Raw genomic sequence first — 13851 nt, forward strand, 5'->3', positions numbered from 1 at the left:
CCATTTTCGACAACATAGTATTGTCGACGTTGGCAAGTGGATAAAATATGTCGAAACTTGAGTCGATAAATGTGTAAGGAGACTTGAGAACATATTGTATCGTTTCCGTATTTTATGATGTAAGGTGTATTCGGGTAATACCGAATGTCGGATAATTCCGAAATTCACATGAAAATCACCCTAAATTCCATCATATAATAAGTCTCTTTTCGGAATTATCCGACAGTTTTCGACATTCGGAATTACCCGAGTAAACCTTATAATCCAAAAACGAGGTCCTGTATTTTACTGTAGTGATATTCACTAGAGAGTAAACGGGTTACATTGTATTACTTAATTGTCGCTTTAGATTTCATAGCGGCCCACCATATAAGGAAATAATCAAATTTGAATCCATGGTATTATTAGAAAATATAATTAAATTTGTTTGGTTTTAAAATAAACAGAAACAACAAAATCAACACTGTTCCATTTGATAGTCCTAATGATTCAAATTTAATTGGACGTAATTTGTATGGTTCTGGTATAAGGACTTTTGAAGTAAATCTATCATATTCACATACATATAATTTTATTAAAGGTACGAAAAATAAACATTTTAGGTACCTCTACCTAGGTTCCTACGCGTAGCGACCAATGTTTTTTCGTGTATCCGAAACTAAAGTTAGCCTATCACACCACGGTCGTACACGTTATTCGTATGCAAATCCAAAAATGCCCGTGACAGACGGATGGACAGACGGACGGACGGTGGGCGCTTTCATAAGTTTTCAGTTTTGTCAGTTTTGGCACATTGATATACGGTTTAGTATGCGATCCGAATCGTGCTCTAGATATAAACTAGGTCTTTCTGATTAGTAATGTGCAAATGAGACGAAACGGTCTTGGTATCGTGCGATTAGCGTCCGGCAGTCAACTTTGCCGAATTATTGGCACGACGTGTGTGAAAATGATACACTAACAAATTTAAAATGTATAAGATTAAGTAATGGTACCTATCAGTGGTAACAAGGTCTTAACCTTAACCATAAGTTTATTTCTTACTTTATTGTCAGACCTTAGTGCTGGGTAAATTAAAATACAAGTTCTGATTTTGGGACATGAAATTGTCTTTTAATTATAGGTACACGGTAGCTAGAAAAGAACTTCTTTCCCGTTGCCAGGGAGGTTTTGGGATTATACTGAGCAACTTATGGGATTAACCCCGAAATCGCGAAAAAATTTTTTGCCTGTTTCATGCATATTGGCTGGTCCATTTTCTATGGGAAGGTAATTTTTTTTCCTCCTCCCTCCCTGGCAACGGGAATGCAGTTATTTTTAGCCACCCTGTATACTTACTTAAAAAAGTAAATTTTTACAAACAAATATAGTAGTATACCCTGTGTCGTGTCACTGAAAAAAAATACCACTACAAATTCTTAACAACTTCGCTAAGAGAGGTGAGTTAATTTATTAAAATTGAATTAATTAATACTTGATGAAAACTAGAATGTGTTTTGTTAATTGCATTTATTATGAGATAAGGTATACAACACACTATGTTGTGACTCCACAGATGTAAAAAAAATTGTGGTATTTGGCCCAATCCCATTATAGGAGCTGTAAAACTGCATACCTCCTATGATGGGACAATTGACATAATGATGCTTGCCATGCCATAATATCATGTTTTTAAACAATACAGAAGTAAAATGTAGTTACTAAATATGTCAACCAGGAGATATTCTCGGACTTCGGATAAATTAATATCGGTTTTCCAAACTTTTATTTAACTTTCCCTGTTAGTTAGTTTAGGTCAAATCTTGGTAGCTGAATTTGATCCACTTTTCGATTTCCGATTCAGTTGAAATTTTGTGTAAGTACGTAATTAAGTATGCAAATTGGATGATAATGCAATATTATGATAACATGGACCTGATCTGATGATGGAGACAGGAGGTGGCCATGGGAACTTTATCGCAATAAACCCTAACTAATTTTGTTTGGGTCAATAGACCCAAACAATTCTATTCTTATTATTATTCTAATAAGAATCGTCTCGATGGATCTAATACAATAATAATTGGCTGTGGAAAAAAAAATACATTCAGCAATAAAAGCTTATAGCAAAAATTGATTTTTTTGCCATAACTTATTCCCCATTTCAATATTTTATACTGATAGAGCAATGGCCATTATAGGGGGCCCATTACTGGATCCACGTCCATTACCGGGGGCCCATTACTGGAGCTTTGGTGTCCATGACTGGAGAAAAAAAACATAGTTTTAATTTGTTAAGTATGTGGACACTCTTTGCAGTATCTTTGATACAACATGCCTAAAACATGAAAGACGGATAGGACTTTCATCTTTTAACACGCTAAGCGGTAGACCATTTATATTTATAAGGGAATTATACTTCCTATCCAAATCCAAGACAACAAATATAATTTACAAGCAGCAGTACATGGAATCATGCCGTCCTTGTCACACATTTTAGAGATATAATATTTAAAAAACAATTTCGCGCTGTTCCCCTACCTCACTACGCCATCGTCCCTCGCCATCCCACTCTAACCCCGCTCCTCAGATACCCGTCATTACATGTTTTTGTGTTAGTCCGAATCACACGTATTTTCGCCAAAATAGTGTTCCTCTAAAAATGTCTGTGTGTGTGTCGATTGATGAAGTTAGGGTGAGTAATTTTAATATGTCTATTAAGCGCTGAATGATAATTATATAATCAAAACATTACTTGTACCGCCGGCCGCCGTGGCCGAGCAAAAAATGAATGGTTTTTCGGCACGGCAAGTCTAGTCTCGTTTGCAATACTTTACATGGCTAGTAATCTTTAATTTGAAATCGTATTTTCATTTAGCGTTATAAACTCATTACGTAATAAATCAACTATGTAAGTAATCTTTGCTTCCGTACGAAATCACTTGTTACAACTACCTCCTTTTTAGAATAAAATAATTACGGGTGAAATAAGTACGGAGCTATAAATAGATAAATCACAAAATGATCTTTAACCCAGTTATATGACTAATACAAAATCCAAAGATTATAGTAATATGTACGATATTACTAACATTTCATGTTTTGAATAAAATATGTTACATTCATACTATGCAATGTTCGCTCAGTAAATTGTTTACGATTGCGAACACCATATTATTATATTATATTGACATGCTTTCGCCTACAGATTTTATATACTGTATACTAGTAGGTACTAGGTATACATACTATATCCGAATTGAATAAAAATTATATAGGTATTTATATGTACTAGGTAATCGTTTCACGAAAACGGCTCTTACCATGTCCGATCTACCCTACTGTGTAATAAAAAAGATAGGTAACAATATTAATCCTTGCCGATTGGTAATATTTAAGTGCCTATGCACGGTAGCAAATGTGTCTTTGTGCAAATAGACTTATTCTTTACTTAAACAATAAGTTTAATTAGCATCTTATGAGGAGGTATCCTCATACCTGTAGGTATACAGATACCTACATTTTATATGTAGGTACATAAAAAATTTCATTAAATAGATACTTGAAGAATAGTTTGACCGACTGTTTAAAGTGTTTAATGCCAGTAATCGATGTATACGACGAGCACTCGCTATGCGTGCTCCGATACCGACATAGTGAATGTATCGTAAGGATTTAAACGGATTAGGTACTGGTTTTAATCGCACATCGCAGTATCGTCGAGTCTTGGGTCCAGTCGGTGTGGTCGCCTCCTTTTGCTCAACAGATCTCCTGCTTTGTGATAAATAGACATTACTGATTGACACTATTAAGTACCAATGCTATATGCTTAACATCACATAGCCAGTTACTTTCTACAACAGTACTGTATAACGGAGGCGTACCAAGTGTGAACAGTATATCTTTGTACGAGTAAGTAAACCTCATGAATGTGCTAATATCAATTTCTTTTTATACACTCGCATATTATCAACTCAATGTAATTTTAGAATGAAATAAATCATGGTCAAAGTATTGGGACTTGATTTGTGTAATATTATGGACTATGTCAAATAATAATACTCCGCTAGTACAATAGCGTCGAGGATCGTAAACTCATGCGTAAATCGTATCGGAAATATAAGTAAACCTCCTAATGACAACTGGGATTCAGAATTTGGTAGTTTACGTAGAGTGAGTACTTAGAAACTTAGGTATACTATGCAACGAGATGATCATCAAACAGGTAGGTAAGTACTCGGTATAAACCGTGTTACCAAATAAAAGTCAATGACAAAAGGAGAGTTTATGATATTGCACATTAAATAACACATATAAATTAAAATTCATATAGGATAAATATTTAGTTACAAACGAGAAATCGAGGCAAAATTTTCCACATTCATTGTGTCGAGAGCTCCGCCTTCACAGCGTTGAGGTTATATTTGCCCCACTTTAATAGTGAAGAGGCTATCTTAACTCCACATTAATTGTGTCGAGAACTCCGCTTTAACAGCGTTGAGGGTAAATTTGCCCCACTTTAATAGTGAAGAGGCTATCTTTACTCCACATTAATTGTGTCGAGAACTCCGCTTTAACAGCGTTGAGGGTAAGTTTGCCCCACTTTAATAGTGATGAGGCTATTTTTACTCCACAGTAATTGTGTCGAGAGCTCCGCTTTCACAGCGTCGAGGTTGAATTTGCTCCTCATTAATAGTAACGAGGTTATCCTTACTCCACATTTACTGTGTTGAAGATTTATGATGATAATTGCATAATATCAAAAACTACATAATAATGGCTGACTCGCTCTTCGATTGCTTCGGTCATTTGGTTTATCGGTCGCTTTGCTCTTTGGCCGCTTCGCTCTTCGGATGCTACGCTCTTCGGTCTCTCCGCTCTTCGGATGCTACGCTCTTCGGTCGCTTCGCTCTTCGGATACTACGCTCTTCGGTCGCTTCGCTCTTCTGATGATACGCTCTTCAGTCGCTTCGCTCTTCGATCACTTCGTTCTTCAGTCACTTCGTTCTTCGGTCTTTACGCTCTTCGGTATGTTTGTTCTGCAGACGCTTTGATCGTTATAAAATGAGTCAAAGATATATAACCGTGCTCCACTGTAACAGTGTTGATGCCAATGTAATGTACTTGTCATAGTCTGCATCCAGACCTTTATGTTGCCTCCACTTTAATAGTGATGATGTGACTTTACGTATGTGAAATACAAAGGAGATTTTAGTTCCGTTGAAGCAATTTAACTGGTGTTAATGCAGCCTAAAATCCTGTTAAGTACACCAACAGTGCTGTATGACGAGTAAACAATATATGGAAAGAGATATTTAACCGGTTTTACATTCACATTATTATACATACATATAACGAAATTATGTGTTCCAAATAGCTTCAAACAGCATCTTTGTCCTGCAGTCAAATATATAGCATCTCAACGAGCCCGATTTACCTACTCGTAACAAATCCGGTACGATTTGCTTACTGGTTATCTCAGCTCTAAACTTCAGGGGACCGTCGCCGCAACTAACAAGGGCTGCACCGTGGTTGATGCATATATCCCACGACGCGAAATCAACGCTGGAATCCTTAGCTGAAAACCAATATGCACAATTGCACAACAATGCAACCAGAGTTAAATGCTGTAACCTGTTACATGAGTCGCCATCGCTAAATAGCTAGATTGACAATCGCAATAAAAGATTGATATCCATCAACAATAATAAAATTAAATAGTGTCATTAATTTAAATGCTCTAGGTTGTCATATTATATTGCTGTACAGTTATAATAGGGTATTTTCCTACTACTACTACTACTACTACTACAAATCAGTTACCTTTTTAGAACTGTCAAAACGATTTGCTAATATGGAATTTATATGAAACATTAGATCGTGACGTCACGGTCAACTCACCTACTTTTTACACGACTGCCCAAACAAAAAGAGTGTATTGTTATATTTCTATCCAATTTATAAAATAGAACTTGTGTTTAACAATAACTCTAATCTGTGTATTTTATGCATGGTGTAAAATAATTTATTTAAATACTTATAGTACCTATGTAATAATACCCTATTGAATGCCACGTAACACTAGAAAGCTTAAATAATTATTGTTGATTGTGTGTATCACAAGAATACTGTGCACGCTGCACAGTATAATTGTTATTTTTAAAAAAGGTTACTATAAGTTACTCCTTGAATGATAAATTTCAAGTAAATGCCTTATACACAAATATATCATAATTTAAGACCTAACTACCTACACTACAATCTACCAAAGGTCAGATACGTAAAGAAAGACGAGTTATTTATTAATAAAGGTAGTCTATCTATATACATTATTTAGCTAGTTACATATCGTTTGAGAATGTGACTGTCTCATTTCAATCAAAGACAGAGAGAATCGTACTATCTTTGTCTTACACCAGTACTAGCACCCAAAAGGAAAGGATGAGTATAGTTTTCCTGTTAATGACTGACATATTGGTTTGACCAACTATATAAATCTATAATTTGAAGCTGAATTATAATTGAAAATTTGAAAAATTATAAGTCTCAAAACAGCACCTACAGGCTTTTCTACTAGTCATTGTCCGGACTTAGTCTAAATGTATAGAAACTTGATTTCTATGACAACCTTACAATGAAGAAAAATCTCCTTTACCCACAGGCTTTGTATAGAAGAGGGTATTTATTGTTGTATTGGATCTTCATTGCAAACTGTCATAAAGTTATATTTTATTCTACTTGTCAATACTTAAAAAGACATACATTCATAGATTAATCATAACGCAAAAAATAATTACATCCAGTGAGTGGTTGGTAAAATCTAAATGATAAAAAACAGCTTATTTACTATGTATAGTGTCTGGCAGAAAACAACCTAAACCGTTGTAGTAATTATAATCTTGAAAATTAAAACAATGTATATCTTAGTTAAATTTAAATTGAAATTCGAATAATATAATGGGTATAAAGTGCTATAAAAATTGGTTCAGAGCTATAACTAAAGATTGAACACACCTTTCAATGGTCTACATAAGCAAAGGCAAAATTACATTATACAACAGTTATAACCATAATTTTAAGAAGTTGTTTTTTAAAGTTATAGTTATATTATTACAATAAAAACTAAGAAAGTTTAATTTATTTATGATTATTTTTTTCTTTCACCAAAAAGGAATATAAAAGGTACCTAATTTTACCCGTTAATCAATGACGCTTATCATTATAATATACAATGCTATACTTATATAAAATTACATTTGCAGGTAAATCTCTTCAGCTGAAATCAGTCATATCAGTAACGGTATACGTAACTTACTGATTTCATATCGATATTTCATTTTATTTTCGCACCTGTATTTAGATACAAGGCTCTGAACATCTGCTTGTAAATTATATTTGTTTTCTTGGATTTGGATAGGAAGTATAATTAATAATCAAACGAACTTACCTGTGAAGTTTGATTGCAATTATACGAGTATCCAAATCCAAGACAACAAATTCCCGCCCCCCAACCCCGAAAATTAAAATAAAATAGTCTCTGTTCATAACACAAAAAAGATCCACTCTGAAATAATGACGGGTATCTGAGGAGCGGGGTTAGAGTGGGATGGCGAGGGACGATGGCGTAGTGAGGTAGGGGAACAGCGCGAAATTGTTTTTTAAATATTATATCTCTAAAATGTGGGACAAGGACGGCATGATTCCATGTACTGCTGCTTGTAAATTATATTTGTTGTCTTGGATTTGGATACTCGTATAATTGCAATCAAACTTCACAGGTAAGTTCGTTTGATTATTAAATATCATAAATACTCCAAATTTCCTCTTAAATGTCCCATGACTGGTGCTGTTACTATATTTTTTAGGAAATTAAAATACATCTAGTAGGTACCTAAAATCACTAGTTAAATTAATTATTTCTTGTTTCCAACTTTAACTAGGTACCTTAATACACTGCATAATTGAATAGCGCTGGTAAATTCGAAATAATTTAGTGATCGCTAATCTACCAACCAACCCAAGTGCTTAGTAAAACAATAGCCGCGCGATTATTCAACCATATTTACGGCACCTTACAAGGGCAATTTATTAAAAACAATATCGCAGCGGCACGGAACTAAAGCCATAACTCCTAGAAGCGCCGGTGTCACAGATATTAAGTTCGAGCGTGGTATCGGGCTCCTTCTATTCATAAATTGCGGCGCGGCCTACAACTTTATTGCAGTGTCCGATAAAGGCCCGAGGTAGCGAGAGAAAAGTATGGGATAGGCGTGTTTATGTGAAGCTCTCATGAGGGGCATCAAACACATCTACCGGTAAACAGGAGAGAAATGTTTGCTTTTGCTTTGAAATATATATATCGGGTCCTTAAGATATCTCTTCGCTTCGGAGGTATCCTTTTTGTAACAAATACAAAAAAGTCTTCCTTGACAGTTCGATTTTACAAATAGGTTAGTTATGAATGTTGATATTTTCTAAAAAGGCTTCACAGACGAAAAGAATCGCGCGCAACATTTATTTAAATATTTGTATTCTCTTCAGTTTTCCCATGTGAATTAAGTATGGTAGTTAAAGTGTAAAATAGTTTAGTTTATTTGCAGCAAAACACAGTTTTAAACGAGACACTTAAAAGCCGTATCCACATTATTTTAGTCGCCGGGGGCCTCTAATAAGAAAAGTTCTTCTGTGCCATGTCAGTAATTTAAGAGTGGCCATAGAAAGTTTTGTAGCAAAATTAAATTTTTGTTGCGCTCGGTACGCTGAGGTTTTAGCGGAGTTTCCACCATTTTGTTTTTCCGCGATGGTATTTCGTGACGGAAGTTTATGTTCTAGTTTTTCTTTTTCTTTCTTAATAGATTTGGTTGCATGTCCTTTAGTTTTGATGGTTAATTTTCTACCTTGTTGGTTTGGTAATATTTCGAGCTATATTTTGAAGAAAATAATTTTTGCTTAGATCATTCCTCGATTTGACTTAACTTCATAAATTATTTAGCTTAGTTAGGGTAGGTAGCTACTTTACGAGTATTCAGTTTAGATATAGAATACTTACATTATTTTAAAACTAATGTTAAAATGTAAAGCGAATACTAAGATATTACCTTACCAAGTAACTACGTGATTATACATAGATAATCATTTGTCATAATGACAGTGTTGTAAAATCTTTAAAACCTCAACATTAATAAATAACACGAGATATTTTAGTCAGGTTAAAATTACCTAAAAACACAAACAAACCAATAAACTTCGCGAAAATACGAGCATTATACAAATGTACAATTTTGTCCACACCGACCCCTATCACCTAACCAATTTGAGATACTGTTTATCTATCCATCTCACTTATACACACCTCACCCCTTATGGGATAGACTGGGATGCGAGAAGGTAGACACAATGCTCCAGACCTGGGACCTTTATGAATTATACATCGCATAAGGCAATTTGTCGCCTGATAAGCAATCCCATGCCAGGACCTTGTAAATATTACTTCTGCCATAACTTTGACGTTGTAACGAAGGTAGTTTTGGGAAGAAAAGTGGAGGTAAGAATAAGTAGTTTTCTAAGAAATATAACAGTGATTTGTTTCCTTGTTTCCATTTCTTATAGAAAATGTCCATAATGTAGTACCTACATTATGGACATTTTTTTTTTCGAATAAAGCTTCAGTTGATGGTTTAGACTTAAAGTGAAACTACTCATATATGAGGACTTTTACTTTCACTTATTTACTTACTTTCACTATTACCACCTTTATAAAACTGTTGTAAGGCCGAATGGATATCATGTACGGCTACCATCAGTTTGGTATTGACATAAACGCTATCAATTTCAATTCAATTATTTATTTAATTCAAGATAACAGAGATCTCATTGTGTCCCATTGTGCTATCGTGAACGTAATTTACTTTCTATATATCTCTTTCGCACTTAATGTCAGTACGAGCGAGATGTATAGAAAGTAAATTACGTTCACGATAGCATTTACGAGTATGTCAATGCCAAACTGATGGTAGCCGTAATGTAGGTTTTCGCGACGCCGCGAGAAAGTTCAAAACGTTTTGGGAAAAACGTTTTAAAATTCGTTCATATTTAATATAAAAATAGATACCTAGTTAAAGTTATAATTATGTTTAATTTAAGTACCTAAATCGAAACGTAAAATATTCGTAAATTTAGAAAATTTAAATGTTGGCTCGTTTCACACATAAAATATAAAACTTTGGGCACTTACGCATAAACAGGCAATTTATGGCAATATTTCAAAGTTGCTGGCACTGTACCAATATTTCTATTACTACCGAATAAGTACATGAAAAGAAAACTTAATCTTAAAAAGGGTCCAGGGACATTCAAATAAATATTACAGGCAGTCGTTTGCGTGGAAAGCCCTGATGGTAACATTCCATTTCTAACCGCAGCTGCACTACCGTTATGGTAACATTCCATTTCTAACCGCAGCTGCACTACCGGTACTGAACGCGACGCTGTCATTGTCAATTTCCATAGTAAAATTGACAGTAGTGCAGCTGTCGTTGGAAATGGAATGTTACCCTTAAGGTGACAGTCAATTTCCAACGACAGTTGCACTACTGTTCATTTTACTATGGAAATTGACAATGACAGCGACGACGCGTTACCATAATCTTCCTATTGTGTTGCCAATTTATACCCAGCTACAGTAATCAAGTTTTCATTAGTTTCGAATTTTATAAATTAGCATACTATTAAATCTAAATAAATAGGTAGTACATACAATACATAATATTTTAACAAAAATTCTTATTGTTACCTATTTCTGAAGATATCACTCAAAATAAAGTAGCAACGTAATTAAAGATTAAGATAATTTTTGTTTTGATAACTGCTGTTTCGAAAAGTATACCTAACGCAACTATACATTTGTGTAGGTATATTTTAAAATCCATTCGACCCATGACCCAGCTATAAAATTTTACATAACCGTATCCCGGGTAGTGCGTAACTCAAAAATATATAAAAATAAAGCGAAAAAAAGTAATATCATTATACAAAGTGTCCGTTTTAGGTGGCCGAGACGAAGGCTATATTCGATTATTGTAAAAGGGTTCCGACATTTATGGATAGTTGGAATTGTAGGGAAGCAGTTATTCGGGTTTTACAAAATAGGTATGCGACCGGCGGGGAAGGTGCCGCGTATTTGTATTGAGAAATTATTCTCGATAACGTCGGTGAGATGGGTCCACTTTGTTTCAGAGGCGAGGTTGGTGCGTAAAATGTTCCTCGAAATGAAATATAGGTACAGAAAAAGATGATGAAATTGGGTTTCCTTACCTAATACGTATGATGGTACACTTTACGCTACGCTTAACGCTTACACTTTTAAATCTAGGGATGTTACATGCGCGCTGCCGATCTTAAAATGAATGAATTGTACAAAGTTAATAATTATTATTATGTTATAAATAATTAAATCAAATGAAGAGAATGTATATCAGTTCACTGCCCTTTTATTGAAAATTAGTCTGCTATACAAAATCTCATAGTTAATATAGAAAATAACTTTGTTTTAAATACGCGTAAGTATGACTTTGAAAAACAGGTAGGTATTTAATAGGGAATGCAAATCGGTTATTTTTTGTATGGAAATAACCGCGGTTTCGGTTAATAACCGATTATTTCCATACAAAAAATAACCGAAAATAACCGATTTGCATTCCCTAGTACTTAAACATAAAATAGGTTAGGTTGCTTGTCTTTAAATTTATCTAACATATTTTCAACAGCGTAGTAAATTAACCATTTATCATTTTGTAGTTAGGTAATCTAAAACAAATTGCAATTATTTAAAGCTTTCAATAGCAGTCAATAACGAGCACTTTGCTAAGTAGCACTACGGTTCCAATAAATCATTAGCCCGTTCCTATTTAAAAGCAATTCCGAAATGAGTTCCAAAATAAAAGCAAAACTTCCAACAACGGACGAAAAATAAACTGCAAAATTGGAAGGGGACGTTGCAACATCTGTCCCTGAAAGATGAAAAGCTTAAGGCGATTACAGTACTTCCTCCCGGTTCAAGTTTAATACAAAAATAAAGAAGATAATGCCCTTTTAAGTGTGTGTTCTTTTTCTACAGTTACCAACTTTGTGCGAGGGTTCGGAATGCAACTTGTATAAGTAAAGTTTCATATTTGGCTAAGTCCTTTATATTTTAAGTGCCTTTGACATCAGGTGTTTGCTTCGGGAATTCTTTGTATTTAAAAGCGTGGAATGTGAATAAATATTTTAGAAGAAATTTGTCTGCGGCGAAGGAAAGTTGAAGTACTTAATCTCATCTTTTTTTGCGTAAATGAATACTAAAACTTTTTGAGTAAAGTAAATATTATGTAGTGTAAAAATATACGTAGTAAACCTAAACCACTAATCTAACTAGACTAATGGACACTTATTTTAATTTTATGTTATAATTATAAGCGAAATAACGTACATAGTACATACATGTAGATACCATTATCATCAAGCATTCTTATTTTTTAGCTATGCGATGGGTTAAATATGACTTACTTTAGACCAAGCCGTGTCCGGGCCGGAACTTCCGGCGCTTATTTTTCTATGACACGACAGGCGATCAAGTGATGCTTTCCATAGAAATCGATGCGCCGCAAGCTCCGGCCCGGACACGGCCCGGTCTAACGCGAGTCATCCTTTAAATAAAAATATTGCTAAAACTGGCATTCACATTGTTTGTTGCTGCTCGCCGCTGAATCTATTAAAATAAAGTACTTCAAATATTACCTCCAACATTTAACTCTTGTAGGCAACTTTAGAAACTGCCTTGCGTATCATTCTTTATACAACGTAAGACATCGGCTGTCTCCTCGCAACACTTTTCCCATAAAACACAGAAGCAATGTGCCACAAACACATCGCTTCCCATATAACATTCTGTTTGGTCGCATGCCGAGTATCGCACCGGTTATCGCGCCTTGCCCCCGCCGCTCGATGATCCATCTCCGAGGGTAGGCTATAGTAGACGGGCGGTTTGAATGCTAGTTTTGTTAAGTCTCAATAGCTTCATAAGTATTACAAAGAGTCAGACAGGAACAAAATTAAAGTTTTCTCGGCCAAATTAAGGATAAACATTCAAGAATAAGATATTTAAGATGAAGGCATGGTTTAGACAACTCATTCCTAATATTTACAACATTTTAAGTATGTCATCAATTCAATTCGGTTTCCGTTTTCTTAATTAAAAACTTTAAGAACCTAAGTAGACTCACTATCCCCCTTAGATATTCATAAAACTTAGCAAACCTCCGTTAAAACTTGTCTCTTTCTAACTGACACAAAAAGCTAAAATGACAGATAGGGACAAATAATTAGTAACAACATTTTAGATATAACAAACGTTTATGAATACCGCCACGTACTTTCCATTTGAGTTACACAAAATACTTGGCAAGGCCCAAATAAGGTTGTTCGATTTAAATCTCTTTAAATTCTTATGATAGACATGACCCAATGATACGACATGTCATCGGTACAAGAGAGTTTCCACTCGTTTTCAATGAACGCCAGCATAAACCATTATTCTGAGAAATAAGAGCGTTCAAACCGCATCGTTTCACTCGCTCGTCTACCGTCCACTTGTCGCATACACCAATGATCCATCTTCGTGAATACATGCGCGAGCAACGTGATTCCATGAACAAGGGTGCAACTGAGGGCGTCGAGGGTGCTGTGAAATATTTATTTTTTCCCTCGCGACAAAGTTCGCGGCAAACTTAGCAGGGTGGCGATCGATGTAGATTTGAAAGGCGATAAAAGTGCACCTAATTCCTGGCATACCGTCAGTTGCTGTGATGTCATCTTGTCATTCTTCACATTGTACCT

This window comes from Cydia fagiglandana, chromosome 10, assembly GCF_963556715.1.
Source record: "Cydia fagiglandana chromosome 10, ilCydFagi1.1, whole genome shotgun sequence".
Taxonomy (NCBI): Eukaryota; Metazoa; Arthropoda; class Insecta; order Lepidoptera; family Tortricidae; genus Cydia; species Cydia fagiglandana.